Below are 13,589 nucleotides of genomic sequence, written 5' to 3'. Positions count from 1 at the left end.
CTATATTAAAATTATAAGAACATTATGTATATTTTTAAACACTTTTCTAAAATGTTTATTTATTTTTGAGAGAGAGAGAGAAAGAGCACGAGTGGGGGAGAAACAGAGAGAGGGGAAGACACAGAATCCGAAGCAGGCTCCAGGCTCTGAGCTGTCAGCACAGAGCCCGATGTGGGGCTCAAAACTCACCAGTGGTGTGATAATGACCTGAGCCGAAGTCGGACGGTTAACCGACTGAGACACCCAGGTGCCCCTATAAGAACATTATATTAAATGGTCTTCACCAGAATTTACCTGAGGCCAACTACAGGTGCATTGGAGCAAAGAGGGTCACAATTCGACAAGAAAGATGGGATAGTGGAAAGAGAACAGGGTCAAGGGTGACACAGGATTTCTGGCTCCTTTGCTAACAATGATTAGTTTGACCATCCTAAGCGTATCACCCTCTCTGGTTGTCGACGGAAGGGAAAGAAAAAAGGAACACTTGCTTGCAGGAGTCGCACTCACGTTATCACCACTACTTACTCGATCTACTTCTTTGTGTCACTGTGCGTATTTAATGGTATAAAGGGCTCAAGCTCTGGAGTCAGAGCTAGGCTGTAATCTAAACTCTACCACTCTGCAGCTAGGACAGTTTTTCAATCTCTTCGAGCCTCATTTTCTTTATTTTAAAAATGAAGCTAGGGGGCGCTTGGGTGGCTCAGCCGGTTACACGTCTGACTTCAGCTCAGGTCATGATCTTGCAGTTCATGAGTTCAAGCCCCGCATCAGGTTGGCTGCTGTCAGTGCAGAGACTGCTTTGGATCCTCTGTTCCACCACTCCCGCCGCCCCACGCCGCACCCCCCCCGGTCCCCGTCCCTCCCCTGCTTGTGTTCTTTTTCTCAAAAATAAATAAACATTAAAAGAAAAGAAAATAAAAGATAGGGCACCTGGGTGGCTCTGTTGGCTAAGCTTCCAGCTTTGGGTCAGGTCATGATCTCGTGGTTCATGGGTTCGAGCCCGGCATCGGGCTCTGTGCTGACAGCTCAGAGCCTGGGGCCTGCTTTGGATTCTGTCTCCCTCTCTCTGCCCCTCCCCCGTTCGTGCTCTGTTTCTCTCAAAAATAAACAATAAACATTAAAATAATATTTAAAAAATGAAGCTAATTATACCCAACTTGTCACAGCATTGGGTCACTGGTACAAATAATAATAATTAAGCGAGATGCCATATGCGAAAGTGCTTTTAAAATTTAAAGGTGTATTAATTTAAATTTATAAGGAAGAGTGTTAAGTAGTATGCTTATATTATGGAATTTCCAGTTTTTTATCTGTGCTATTGTCACTGTCTTTAGAATTGTCAACGATTGGTTTTGCTGCTTTCCTATTTTTATTATCTTTTAAAATATTTGCTTCATATCTTCTTCTGAAACATTTAACAAAGAATGAAAAGACACGTAGAGGTAAGAGGAGTATGTGTATTTGGATGCAGGGAAGAGGTGAGCAGCTAAGGCCTTCAGAATTCTTGGCCATAAGTGAAATAATACTATTCTTTTTTTTTTTGAGTAAGACAGTTTTTTTTTTAAATTTTTTTTAACGTTTTATTTATTTTTGAGACAGAGAGAGACAGAGCATGAACAGGGGAGGGTGAGAGAGAGAGAGGGAGACACAGAATCTGAAACAGGTTCCAGGCTCTGAGCTGTCAGCACAGAGCCCGACGCGGGGCTCGAACTCACAGAGTGAGAGATCATGACCTGAGCCGAAGTGGGACACTTAACCGACTGAGCCACCCAGGCGCCCCAATACTTTTCTATTTTTAATAAATCTGTGTAAGTAGTCCTTTGAGGCATCAAAGTTCAAGATATGGGGAGACAAACAAATTTATCAGTTGGATTTAAAGTGACGACATATTGGTCTGACCAAAACGGGATAGTTTTTTAAATAACTTATCTGATTGAAGTCTTATAAATTACAATAAGTCATACTCAGGAATAAGATAATAATGAAAGTAAGCTAAAGGAAACCAACTAATTTTGGCTTTTGCATCAATAATCTAGTCTTCCTTGGGGCACCTGGGTGGCTTAGTTGGTGAAGCGTCCGACCTCAGCTCAGGTCATGATCTCGAGGCTTGTGAGTTCGAGCCCCACTTCGGGCTCTGTGCTGACAGCTCGGAGCCTGGAGCCTGCTTCGGATTCTGTGTCTCTGTCTCTCTCTGCTCCGCTGCCCTGCCCTTTGCTGTCAGTTTACAGATCTACAAAGAAGTGAAGTTTAAGCCTCTCTGAAAGTAACATAATGACTCTGAAGCAGCAGGAATTAGCACTTGAATCTGGGGATGTCTGTCTGCAAGGGTCGTTTGTAAATAAGCTTTTTCAGCTACCTATGCTTGTCTAACAGTCTTAACTATTCAACAATGAACTTGCACCTGCCAGGTCTGTTGCACAGAGGATATACATGTACAATATCCAGTCCTGAATTGCTAGGTATTTATTTTTAGTGTTTCTTTGTTCTAAGTTGTTTGAGTCAGACTTCATGAATATATTTCTTCGACAAATCCAGGAAGTTTCCTGTGGCCTTTGTCTCTCTGACACTTAAGCTTTATGCAAATGAGAGTTTTTATAGTGGCAAAAATGAGCGAATCAGACCTCTAGCATTTATCGTATCTCCCAGGCGTTTATAGCTACTTACTACTAGCCAAAATTCTTTTACGGTAAATAAACTTCTTAAGACCCTCGTGCAGAGGTAGCCAAATTGATCTTTATAAGCCAGAGAGTATTTTCATCATAGGAGGAAAATTCGAGGGTTCTTAACTGGGAAATGAGAGCTCTCGGTCAGCACCACAGAGAAGAAAGATCCCTCCAGTCTGGAGCATGGAGTGTTGATCCTTGGTGAGTTGGTCCGTTTGATATGAGGCCAGAATAGCCTCTTAACCTTTCAAAGAGGTGTGGCTAACCTAGACGATAAATTGAAAAAGGGCACGTCTTTAGAATATCACCCGATTAGATTCTGCTGCCTAAAAGAGACAGCCATAAACTAGTGCAAACGTGGCAGGGGTTTATTATTTGCGTCTCGCATAAGCAACAAAACACATATCTAGGAATAAGGGGTAGGCATCTTAGTTATGTAACTTTGGTGTTTGATACATTAGTGAGGATGCCTTAAGGTTTTGCTATTTTCATGTTGTTTTCTCATTTAAGGAGTAAAGCATAGAATGAAATTGTCACGAACAGAAACCAAATGCTAGGGGCACCTGGGTGGCTCAGTGGGTTAAGCGTCTGACTCTTGGTTTTGGCTCAGGTCACAATCTCACGGTTCATGAGTTCGAGCCCCACATCGGGCTCCGTGCTGACAGTGTGGAGCCTTCTTGGGATTTTCTCTCTCACTCTTTCTCTGCCCTTCCCCTGCTCACTCTCTATGTCTCTCAAAATAAATAAAGAAAGAAACTAAAAAAAAAAAAAGAAAGCAAATACTAAAATCGATCAATCGCCATCAAGTAATCTTGTACAGGCATCATTAACAAAGTACCATACGTGTGTGTATACACACACACACACACGCACGCACACACGGATACTCCCAATTCCCTCTCACCATTTTATTTCACTTCACAGCACTTATTACCATCTCACTTTATATTTTACCCTTTTATTCATTATCTATCTCCTCCCATGAATATAAGCTTCATGCCTGTTATTTGAACTTCTCGAGCCACAGTGATTGGGAAAGCACCTGATGCAAAGCAGGTACTTATTATGTATTGGTTGAATGAGTTCAAGCCCCACATCAGGCTCTGTGCTGACAGCACAGAGCCTAGACCCTGCTTCTAATTCTGTGTCTCCCTCTCTCTCTGCTCCTCCCCAGCTTGTGCGCTCTCTCTCTTTCCCTCTCTCAAAAATAAACATTAAAACAATTTATCTATCAATTATCTATGTATCTATCTAATCTATCCATCTATCTTGTATCCTATTACACAATAAATTCTCATAAAATAGAAAATTAGTTTATCTATAATGAACTGGCTCAACTCAAATGTTGCCAAACCTAAGTGGTTCATTGGCTGGAATTCGGAGAATTTTTTTCTATTTGTAAAACATCTCAATGTAATGTTACTTTTGGACTTTGTCTCCTTCACACATTTAATTCAGTACTTATGGAGATCCATATCACTAAACATATTCATATGGTATAAAAGCAACTCTGTTTCAAACTCACTATTAAGACAATAGAATGGGTTGAAGGAATAAGGCCTTGGAAAGACACAGAGGTAGATATTTACATTTAGAACTACTCTGAAATTTTTTTGAACACCCCAAGGTCTTTGATTACCCTGAAACAGGACAATGGGATCTTTGTTCCTAGATAATCTTGAAGAATGGGACAGACTAACTACATGTACTATATAGACTCCATAGATTATTTCTTAGGCTCTAACACAACTAAAGAACAAAAAAGTGTAGTAATGTCCCTCACAAACTTATAGTCACTCAATCCCTTGACTATCACTTATAGTCTATCAAGAATACCTCATCACTGATAGTATATTAAGACTAAACTTGGGGTGCCTGGATGGGCCAGCTGGTTAAGTGTCCAACTCTGGATTCTGGATCGGGTCACGATCTCACAGTTTGTGAGTTCAAGCCCCATGTCTGGCCCTGCGCTGACAGAGCCTCTCTCTCTGCCCCTCTCCTGCTCGTGCTCACTCTCTCTTTCAAAATAAATAAATAAACTTAGAACAAAGAATAAACTAAGCAACTTAATTTATGCAAAATGTAGCCAAAATATAAGTGCTTAGAGGGACAGACATAATTCAGCATTGTTCAAAAGACACTTTGGGGTGCCCAGGGGGCTCGGTCGGGTAAGTGTCCAACTCTTGGTTTTGGCCCAGATCACAGTCTCACTGTTTTGTGAGTTCAAGCCCCGCGTTGGGTTCTGAGCCGCTAACATGGAACCTGCTTGGGATTCTCTGTCTCCCTCTCTCTCTCTACCCCACCCCCCCATTTGCCCTGTCTCTGTCTCTCTCAAAATAAATAAATAAACTTAAACAAGAAACCAGCAAAAGACACTTTAAGGGCCTGCAGATAAATGTAAAAACTTGATAGAAAGCAAAATCCCTAGAACATAAACATATTATTTTATAATAGCGGTAGGTAATACGTCTACACGGCTTGCTGTGTGCCAGGCACTATTGTCGGTGGTTTATTTACTGTACTCTTTAGTTTTTAAATTATGTGAAGTACATACTATATCAACCATATCCTCATCCTCCAAACTCTTACCTACACACAAGAGAACAGGCTCCTACTACTTTCTGTCTTATTAATATTGTCCTTGGTTGTGGGTGTGCCTAGCAATACTTATTTTTGTGGCCTCCATGTTCTATAATTTTTGTTGCAGTTTATTTGTTTTGAGAGACAGAACGAGAGAGTGCAAGGAGGGGAGAGGCAGAGAGAGAGGGGGGACAGATAACCCCAAGCAGGCTCCGCGCTGTCAGCACAGAGCCTGACGTGGAGCTCGATCCCACGAACCGTGAGATCACGACCTCGGCCAAAATCAAGAGTCCGGCGCTTAATGGACTGAGCCACCCCGGCGCCCCCACGCTCTGTAATTTCTAAGCTAGAAGCTCACTGTTTAAATTCTGAGAGGTTCTTGGCATTTTTTAAATCTCATCGCTTGAGATAACTTCTAATTAAGATCACTAGTAATTATAATTACTGATCGTTATTTTCTTGCTGAGAAAAGCCTGCAACAGGTTGGCTTCTTTTTCAGTTGATTCCTGAAAAAGAATTAATGACATTTTTAAAGCCGTTAGTTTCCAATAAGAAGCTGCATTACGGGCAGGATCCGAGTTAATGCTGTGTAGGGTTAATGCAACACGGGGGGATGTTCGGTGCCTTGTAAGTGTGAAAAACATGATGAAGCATGAATCATAAGTCTCTTGTATAGTAACAAAATAACAACTACCCTAAAATATTTGGCATCCTGTGGCACAGTTAGAATCTTAAGTAGTTCTCCATTTTAATTACCACAAAAAGGATAATTAAGCGGTTTCAAAATCTTTCTTACCCAACTCTCCCTGGGCCAAAAGTCTGAAGAAAAGAATTTTCTTCTTGAGAACATGTCACTGAAGGGGAAGTCACAGTTTTCTTAAGAACTGTAATTTTTCTAATGTTCTTCTAAGAATAAACCATGGCAAATGTACTTGGAAAAGACTGACATTAATAAAGTCATTTCCTCCCCAGATGTAAGTTAAAGTAGCCACATGAAAACTTGAATTTAAGATACAACCACAACTTCCCCCCAAATGACCCTGATTTTGTCCTGCCTCTACCTCAGTTCATGTGAATTAGGAAGTATTTATATTGACAAAGCATAAGATGTCGCTAGAATCTAAAAACTAATAAAGATTTACAGGGCCCCTGGGCAGCTCAGTCGGTTAACCATCTGACTCTTGGTTTCAGCTCAGGTCATCATCTCACGGTTCATGGGATCAAGCCCCGTGTCCAACTCTGTGTTGACAATGCAGAGCCTGCTTGGGATTCTCTCTTTTCCTCTCTCTCTGCCCCTCTTGCATGTGCACACTCTTGCTCTCTCTCTCTCTCTCTGTCTCAAAATAAATCAATAAGCATTTAAAAATAAATAAATGAAGATTTACAATTAGCCTGAAGGTGGGGACGAGGGAATGGAGGGGCAGGGATGGGGAATTACTTGGTTTTCTCCTCGTTTTATTAATACTATTGGGCGAAAACTGCAAAACTGATCCCTGAACTGCAACGGAATTCTTTCATCCTCTAAACTCTCATTTAAACGCAAAACATGTAGAAGAATTAGTTTCCGCATTATGCCAGGGCATATTTGGGGTATTTAAAATTTGCTTTAAGAGGAAGTTTAAGATGGTGACACAGGAAGAGCCCGAATCCACCTTCTCCCATGGATACAACGAATCTATAGCTACATATGGACAAATTCCCTCTGGAAAGGACCTGAAAACTACCGGAGCAAGCTGCTCCACAGCGAAGGATAAAGAGGTCACATCAAGATGGGTAAGAGAGGCAGAGACGCCGTCTCACCAAAGGCCCTACCCATGGCACTGCAGCCCAGAGCTGGGAGGGATCTCCCAAATATGGAACTTCTCCCCGAAGAGTGAGGGGTTTGTGCCCCACATCAGGTCCCCCCCCCCCAGCTCCAGCCATGTCTGGTTTTAAAAGCCATGGGGGGCGCCTGGGTGGCTCAGTCGGTTAAGCATCCGACTTCATCTGAGGTCATGATCTCGCGGTCCGTGAGTTCGAGCCCCGCGTCGGGCTCTGTGCTGACAGCTCAGAGCCTGGAGCCTGTTTCAGATTCTGTGTCTCCCTCTCTCTGACCCTCCCCCGTTCATGCTCTGTCTCTCTCTGTCTCAAAATTAAATAAACGTTAAAAAAAAAATTAAAAAAAAAAATAAAATAAAATAAAAGCCATAGGGCTATGGAAAACAGACGCTCTGCTCTTAAAGGACTCGCACGCGGATGCACTCGCCTTGGGACCCAGCACAGAAGCCCCAGTTGGAAAAGCACCGGAACCGTATGTGAAGAAGATTCGTTTGCTGGTCTTAAAATGTCTGGTAGAAGGGCAGGAGCCTGTTGGAACTCTCTCCAGGAACAGAGATACTGGCAGAGCCCATTTTGTCACTCTTTTTTTTTTTGTTTGTTTGTTTTTTCACTGCTGGCCCCTCTTGGTGTTCCCTTCTACCTTGCCTCAGCCAGCCAGCAAGATACCCTCCCTCATGCATCACTCGAACAGCCTCCCCTCAAAAAAATAAAAATAAAAAAAATAAACAAAAAAACGGCCAGGGGAGCGCCCCACCCGTGTACCACTCCACGTGGGACCTAGCGGATGCCCCTTGAATGACTGACTCCAGTGGCTAAGGGGAGTTGCACTTCTGGACCTTACGGTTCTGAAACAACTGGAGAGACAATTCTTTGCACACTACCACCCCAAGGGCACAGCACAGACAGCTGACGGAAGCACACCCCCCCCACCCCACCCCCACCTCCCCCAGTTTTCGTGTGAAAAAACGCCTATCTAGTTGATCTGGAGCTCCAGCGTAAGGGGCAGGCTCCAGGCTTCCCACGCATCTGAAGGCTACAGAAGTGCTCCTAAGGAAGATAGGCTGGGGGTATGATGCCGTCTTCGAGCTTTCACCTGGCCTCGTGAAAACGCACTGGTACCCCTAAGAAAGGAGCTCATAGACTCACCTGGAGCCCTGAATTTTGCACCTGTCATGAAGGATCGCTCAGTCTGGGGGCCAGTAGGGTCTATGATTGCAGACCCCCAAGACCATATATATTTGCATACCTTAAAAGCTGCTGGAAGAGTCTAGCTTCCAGTCAGCCTGAAACGAGGTACTAACTGAGGTCCCTCCCTCTGGAGCACCCACAAGATTTGGCACACCCTCAACAGTTGGGAACTCGTGACAAAATCAGGCTACTCAGATAATTACAAAGGCTTCAAGACACAGCCAAGAACCAGGGCAAGGTTAAATGATAAGGCGCGTCTCCACGGGGCCACTCTTGCGAGACTGGGGGAGATACCCATTTTGCCTAATACATAGGAAAAAAAAAAACCTCAAGGAAACAAAGATAAGTAATTTACCTGATAAAAAGTTCAAAGTAACAGTCGTAAAGATGCTCACTGAACTCTGGAGAATGGATGGGCACCAAGAGAATTCCACCAAAGAGAAGACACAAGAAAGCACCACATGGAAGTCACAGAACAAAGAATACCATCAGCGAAATGAAAAATACAGAAGAGAGGTTCAACAGCAGACTAGAGGGAGCAGAAGGTAGAATCAGCAAGCTAAAACGCAGGGCAGTGGCAGTCAACACAGAAGAGAGGCAAAAAAAAAAAAAGAATTTTAAGAGAAGATAGCTTAAAGGATCTATTTGCAGTGCCAAACAGAATAACATTCACATTATGGGGGTCCCAGGAGGAGGAGAGAGAAAGGGGCAGAAAACGTATCTGAAGAAATAATGGCTGAAAATTCTCTAACCTGAGGAAGGAAACAGACATCTAGGTTCAGGAAGCTCAGAGAGTTCCAAACAAGATGAACACAAAGAGACCCACACCAAGCCATGTCATAATTAAAGTATTGAAAGTTAAGGATAAAGAGAGAATCTTTTTTTTAGAAATCTGTAATGTTAATTAATTAATTACCTTATTTATTTATTTATGTAGAGTACAAGTGCACAAGTGGGGCGGGGGCAGAGAAAGAGGGAGAGAGAGAATCACGAGCGGGCTCCACCCTGTCAGCACAGATGCTCGATCGAGCCGTGAGATCATGACCTGACCTGAGATCGAGGGTTGAACGCCTAACCGACTGAGCCATCCAGGCACCCCAGAATAAAGAGAATCTTACAAGCAGCAAAAGAAAAACAAGGCCAGAAGGGAGCAGTGTGATATATTCAAAGTGCTGAAAGAAAAAAAAACTTAGCACCAAGAATATTCTACCTGGTATGGTTATGATTCAGAACTGAAAAAGAAATAAAGAACTTTCCAGACAAACAGAATCTAAAGGAATTCATCAACACTCAACTGGCCTTACCAGAAATGTTCAAGGGGCTTCTTTAAGCTGAAAGGCAAGGGCACTTATTAGTAACAAGAAAATAGATGAAAGTGTAAATCTTTCCGGAAAAAAAAAGGTAAATACACAGTTAAGGGCAGTGAATTAATGACTTATAAAGCTAGCAAATAGTTTAAAAGGCATAAGTAATAACAATAACTGTAGCTACAGTAATTCGTTAAGGGATACACATAAAGATGGAAAATGTGACTTTCAAAACAAAACACGTGGACAGAGTAAAAATGTGGAGTTCTGAGATGCATTCGTACTTAACCTGCTATCAACCAAAATAGATTGTTCAACACCTAGACGGTTATGTATGAGCCTTATGGTAACCACAAAGCAAAAACCCATAGTGGAGACACAAAAGAAAATGAGAAGGAATCTCAGCATAACACTACAGAAAGTCATCAAACCACAAGAAAAGAGAGCAAGAGAAGAAGAAAGGGGCAGAGAGGAACTACGTACGGAAACAGCCAGAGAAGAACAGGATTACAATAAGTACATACCTATCGATAATTACTTGAAATATCAATGGATACAGTTCTCCAATCCGAAGACAGAGAGAGCGGATGAGTTGACCAAAAAACCCAGAAAACACAAGACTCATCTATATGCTGCCTGTAAGAGACTCACTTCAGATGTTAAGGACACACAGAGACTGAAAGTGAAGGGATGGAAAAAGAGGTTTCATGCAAATAGAACCCAAAGTAAATTAGGGGTGCCTATAACTGATATCAGACCAAATAGGCTTTAAAACAAAGACAACAAAAGACAAAGTTGGACACTATACATGATGATAGAGGGGTCAATCCACTAACAAGTTATGATATTTTAAAATATTTATACACCCAATGTGGAAGGACTTAAATACACAAAGCCGATACTAACAGACATACGGGGAGAAATTGACAGTGATACAATAATAGTAGGGGACTTTAAAACCCCATTTATATCAATGGATAGATCAAGCAGACAGAAAATTAATGTGGAAACATAGACCTTAAATTATACATTAGACCAAACAAATAGATATATAGAGAACATTCCATTCAAAAGCAGTGGGATACATTCTTCTCAAGTGCACGTGGAACGTTCTTCAGGACGGATCACATGCTAGGCCACAAAACGAGCCTCAATGAATTTAAGAGTAAGATCATATCAAGCATCTTTTCTAACCACAATGGTATGAAACTAGAAGTCAATTACAAGAGAACTCGAAAAACTGCAAATACAACACGGACGAATCTGGAGACCATTATAACTGAAGGAAGCCAGACATAGAAAGCCAATGCCATATGGTATCACGGATAAAGATGTAATACATATATATTATGCATATTATATATGCATATATATATATATATATATATCCCTGCACTGGAATATTACTAAGCCATAAAAAAAGAATAAAAATGTTCTGTTTGCACCAACACGGATGAGCCTAGAGGGTATTATGCTAAGTGAAATAAGTCAGACAGAGGAAGACAACTGTCATCTGATTTCCCTTATATGTGGAGTTAAAAAAAAAATAAATGAGCAAACAAAACAAAAATACTGTGCGATTCCATTTACATGAAGCTCAAGAACAGATAATTTAGCGATTGTGAGAGAAGGCAAAACAGTGATTATCTCTTGGGGCATGGTGCTGGTTATTGATGGGGTTGTGGCATAAGAAACTTAGGTTGCTAGTAACGGTACATTTCAATCTGGACTGATGGGGGAAACAAAGGCAAGAAAAATGTTGAAATTAAATTTCCCTACAGCTTGCAGCCCACGGACAGACACCTGAAGCACGCAGAGTGTGACCTTCCTCAAGAAACTCATGACTGCCTTAGCGCCTGAACGTTTACGTTTTGTTAAAGACTAAAGGTAACCTTATCTTGACAGCAGCAGGCTAAGATCCTGAAAGCCTTGCTTTCAAATTCCTTAGAAACTTACTTTATCTCTACCCCCCACTCCCTCAACAAATCTAAAATAAATGATCAGCCCCCCTCACACGTGCCGGTGTAGCTCTTTCTGCCCACGGGCCCTGTCCCCGTGCTGCAACAAAATCCCCTTTTTGCACCAAAAAACTCAAGAATTCTTAGCCATTTGCTCACAAACCCCACTTCACATTTCATCGTGGATGGTGGTTACAGTTGTGTGCATATAAATGTGTGTTAAAAAGATTACTGATCGGGGCACCTGGGTGGCTCAGTTGGTTAAGTTTCTGACTCTTGTTCACAGCTCAGGTCACCGTCTTGGGGTTCGTGAATTCCAGCCCCCCATTGGGCTCTGTGCTGACAGTGCGGAGCCTGCTTGGGATTCTCTCTCTCTCTCCCTCTCTCTGCCTCTCCCCCGCTGGCGCTGTCTCTCTCTCAAAATAAATAAATAAACTTAAAACAAAAAAGTAACAGGATGCCAGTGTGGCTCAGTCGGTTGAGAGTCCGACTTCAGCTCGGCTCATGATCTCGAGGTTCCTGGGTTTGAGCCCTGTGTCAGGCTCTGGGCTGACAGCTCAGAACCTGGAGCCTGCTTTGGATTCTGTGTCTCCCTCTCTCTGTGCTCCTCATTAGCTCATGCTCTCTCTCTGTCTCTCAAAAATAAATATATGTTAAGCATTTATTAAAAAGTAAAATATTAAAAAAATTACTGCTCTATACAATTAAGATTTTTGCACTCACTGTAGAAGTGTTATACCTCCAAACAAAATAGTACTCCCCTAGAAATACAAATTATCTAGTGGAATATGATAAGAAGACATAGAAAAAAAGAATACACACCTAAAAAGATTTTAAAGAACTTTATTTTTGGAATAATTTCATATACGGAAAAGTTGCAACGATAATAGAGATTTCATATATTCCCATCCAGTTTTTCGCATTGTTCATATCATATCTTACCATAATACATTTGTCAAGTCCAGTAAACAAATATTTGCACATTAAAACAAATGGGGGAAAAATGAACTCAAAATGGATGAAAAATTTGAATGTAAGACCAGAAATCATAAAACTAGAAGTAAATATAGGTGAGAAGTTCCTTGACAATATCATTTTGTCATTTCTGACTATAGAAGTAATGGCAACAAAAGCAAAAATAAACAAATGGGACCACATTAAACCAAAAAGCTTGTGCACAGTTAGATAAGAAACCATCGAGCAAAATAAAAAAGGAAGCTACTGAATGGGAAAAGATACTTGCAAATCATATATCTATGAAGGGGTTATTATCAAAATAGTTAAAGAACTCCTATTACGCAACAACAACAACAAAAACCCAAGCAATGTGGTTCAAAAGCAAGCAGAACAGAATATTCTATTCTGTGGGAATAGATAGACCTTTTCCCACCGAAGCATACAGATGGCCAACAGGTGCGTGGAAAGATGCTCAGCATCACATATCATTAAGGACATATGCCTCAAAACTACAGTGAGCTGTCACCTCCCAATTGTCAAAACGGCTATTATCAAAAAGACAAAAATTAACAAGTGTTGGTTGGTAAGGATGTGAGATCATCATGTCATACGCACAAAACTAACGTTGTACCTCACTTTACACTGCAATTAAAAAAAATGAGCTTTGATGTGTTCATTTCTGCATGGAAAGAAAAAACTCTGGCTCTGAAACATTAGACAAAGGTAGCACCTTTTGGACCAAAATTGCACAGCCATTTTGTAACTTTCTTTTTCCAGATTTTGTAACTCAGTTCAATCGCTTATACTTGAGATGATTTCTCTCAGGCATTTGTAAATTTTGTATTCATTTTTTTTTTTTTTTACCCCATACCAACAAGTAGATCTTTCCGACCTGGGATATCACACAGAGATTTTTGTTCCCCAGTTTTTCATGACTTGCTTGTCATCCTTCCCTATTTTCTACTTTCTTAAAATCCGAAGATACAATTCTGAAGGAAATTTCTCTGCGCGTAGAAATTGATGCATTGTGTCTACGTATTTGTTTCCATGAAATTTTGGAAGGCTCTTTCAAAACGGATGGGTTTGTGTTGTATGGAATCCTCTGGGTGATCGGGCCT

The 13,589-nt window shown here is 41.4% G+C and overlaps 1 protein-coding gene across 1 annotated transcript in view; it reads right to left on the bottom strand.

The window, feature by feature from the left end:
• Nucleotides 1-13,589, bottom strand: part of HTR2C (5-hydroxytryptamine receptor 2C) — a 155,100-nt gene that overhangs the window by 91,712 nt on the left and 49,799 nt on the right. The gene's annotated exons all lie outside the window — the stretch shown is intronic.

The sequence above is a fragment of the Panthera uncia genome, chromosome X (assembly GCF_023721935.1).
Source record: "Panthera uncia isolate 11264 chromosome X, Puncia_PCG_1.0, whole genome shotgun sequence".
In the NCBI taxonomy this organism is placed as follows: domain Eukaryota; kingdom Metazoa; phylum Chordata; class Mammalia; order Carnivora; family Felidae; genus Panthera; species Panthera uncia.
This window is presented reverse-complemented; position numbering and strand designations above follow the sequence as displayed.